The following is a 3,033-nucleotide window of genomic DNA, read 5'->3' on the forward strand; positions in this document are numbered from 1 at the left end:
GATCAATTGATCTCTTTTCAGGTTTCGTTTGCCCGTTTGTGCCACTGCTACCTATTGCTTGCATTCTCATCAACGTCTACTTACTGATTAATCTTGAGTGAGTAGCCAACTTGTTTGCTGTTCATAATTGATTTAGACCATCATGTTCTTTTTTTGGTTTGCTCTATCATGGAATGATTTTGACTTTGTCTGGAGAAAGGCGAATTCATCCTGAAAATCGTTTGTTCTTTTTATATTGGTTGCATTAAAACAAGTGAAAACAGTGTACCATCTGTGTTGACAGGAGTTCCTATTATGTAATCATAGATCTCATCCTCTTGCCTTCTTTTGTGAACAAATAAAGCATTAGATTAAGTTTGTTTTATGATGAAAATGTTGGTTTACAAATGCTGTCTTGCACTTGGATCAACCAAAATAGATATTAAGTAAATAAATAAGGACAAATTATCAGTATAATGAGGGTGAGAATAAGTAACAGGAAGGCTTTTGCGCATGTAGTGGGTAACCTAAGTGAGAGAGCCAGTATATTCATGTTGTTTCTTTTGAAAGGAGTTTACAGAAATTTTATTTTATTTTCTTTCACAAATGTTAGCTGCCAAATCTGTAATCTTCTAATTCCTATTCTTATGTTTATTATGATGTGTGTTGTGTTTTGTCAGAGCTGCCACCTGGGCCCGTGTTTCTATGTGGCTGATAATAGGAATACTGGTTTATGTATTTTATGGCCGAAGGCACAGCTCCTTGTGTCATGCAGTTTACGTGCCTGTAGCTCATGCTGATGAAATCTACAACAGTTCTGTGAGCAGTGTGGCCTAACTTTAACTGTGGAATGTTGTTTCAGCCCTGTATATGAACGGTCCTCAGTGCCTTCTTTTATAGAAGAATCTGTTTGTTGTATGCTTGAAATCTTAGACAGTTTATTCTTTTACTTCTCATTGTTCGTTACTTTAAATATTATTGTAAAACGGACTGAGATATCAGTCTCTCATTTGTATTATAGCTATCATAGGCGGGTGGATAGGGCCTTGTTCAAATAATGTAAATTGTCTGCAAATGAACTGTATTTATCAAAAAAGGAAAAAAAAAATGCAAATGAATTCCTTTTGTAGGAAGTATCTCGCATGGAGTCTTTCTTTGTTCTTTGTTGCATGGAAAGTAGATTTCAAAAAACAACCATGAAAAATGGAAAGCAGATTGCCTTTACGCTGTTTAATACTCCCGCCTCCATAAAATCTGACTCCACAAACCCTAAGCATAAGACAACGTAGTAGCCGGGATTCTCCTTCCAGCGACAGTTTAAGCTATTTCATTCTCTCGCTTTCTTTAGCACTGCTCGTTTGCCACAACTGAAAAATCAAGGTTAAACTTTTTCTTTTGCTAAATTTTTTTTATTGATTTCTAGGTTTTAGTTCAATAATCCTTGACAATTTACGTTGTGATAGATCAATACCTAACCCTCAGTGAGAGAGAGAGAGGTTTTTTCCTCTTTTTTTATTCTCACTTGAATTATCGGTGATTAAATAGTTCTGAATTTTGTTGGATCATTGTAGCGGGTTGATATTGAGAAACCAAGACAACAAATTGTTGTCACCTCAGATGTTCAACAACAAATCATGACAATGAATAGGAAAGCTAGGGAAGAATGGGAAAAAAATCAATGCTGAAGCAGAGAAGCTGCGGAGACTGAATGATGTGAGTGCCCCTGCACTTTATGAGACAACGAACTAAATTCTTAAAATATCCCTTCTTTAAATGAGCATATTGCAATATACTTCTTTTGAATGTGGTAAAATACACACAAATGTTTACTTTGAGTTTGATTAAAGTTCTATATATTTGATATTGTATGATATATCTCTCCAAATGCAGCCTGAGGGTAATAATGGAGTTAATGGTGACAAGGAGAAAGATGATGGTTGCGGTAAATCACCTAAAGTATACAGGATAATTCATTTATATCTTCACCACTCAACCAAATATCAAAATTCTTGACTTTGATATCTGCTTCGGTACAGGCAAACAAAGAGGAATATGACAAAATGAGGACAAGGTTGGCAAACGTTGTAGCCCGTGCTGCTGTTGGAGGAGATGACATGCTTTCAAAATGGCAACTAATGGCTGAGCAAGCCCGGTAGAAATGTGAAGGAGGGGTGGATACATCTGGTTCTCAACCAAGTAAAGATGTGAGTCGCAAGCCTTTATCAACATCTGGAAGAAAGGACAACCAAGAAACAGAGAAAAGGGCCAATGTAGCTCCTGTTGCTGCTTCTGGTAAGCGTGCCTTAATAAACCAAATAGTATTTTCACAATGAATAGATTTTTTTGCATTGGAATCAATTTAATTTCCAACCAGGAGATTGAAATAAATATGGTCCATAAGATAAGGGCTGGGTTTCTAAAGTGAAAGGAAAAGTTATATACAATTGCCATTAGATCAATGATGCTTTATTTTTTCTTTTTAATAGGTAATAAGACAAAAATTGGAAGAAATGAACATTGTGTAGTGGAAATGAAAAATGATACAAAGTGTTTAGTTGGTAAGAAGTAAGACATTCCTAATACAAGTGTAGGAATGAACATTGGTTTGTATTTTGCAGTTTAATGTATGGTTCCATGTTTTGACTGCAATTGTCTCCTTATAAATTCAACTTTATGACATTCACACTCCATGATGATTACTCTTTATCAACTACAATAGACTTTACCAATTGAGTTAACTGGAACCACTATAATTGATTATATCTCTTTTATCCTCAACAATAGCAACCAATACACTATGTTGAAATTAAAGGAAAATAGTAAATATTGTAGTGGCGTGGAAGGGATGAGAGAAAGAGAGAACATGAATTATGTGGTTTAGTCTAACGGCCTGCATTCATAGGATAAATTCCTAGTGGCTAAATCTTTACTGTATGCTCAAATCATGTGTACAATGTATATGTAGAGACTAGGAGCTAGGTTAGGTGTACATGGGGCCATAACTGAATGAAAATTATAAATTATTAGGCTTATTTTACTAGAAAGAATTGTTGT

At 35.1% G+C, this 3,033-nt stretch overlaps 1 long non-coding RNA gene across 1 annotated transcript; it reads left to right on the forward strand.

Moving 5' to 3' along the window:
• LOC136069911 (uncharacterized) lies at positions 1–1,115 on the forward strand. The gene is made up of 2 exons (XR_010631123.1): positions 1–97; positions 660–1,115. It is a non-coding gene; the product is annotated as an uncharacterized LOC136069911 (long non-coding RNA).
• The last annotated feature ends 1,918 nt before the right edge of the window (positions 1,116–3,033 follow it).

This window comes from Quercus suber, unplaced genomic scaffold (genome assembly GCF_002906115.3).
Source record: "Quercus suber isolate HL8 unplaced genomic scaffold, Cork oak 2.0 scaffold_11, whole genome shotgun sequence".
Taxonomy (NCBI): domain Eukaryota; kingdom Viridiplantae; phylum Streptophyta; class Magnoliopsida; order Fagales; family Fagaceae; genus Quercus; species Quercus suber.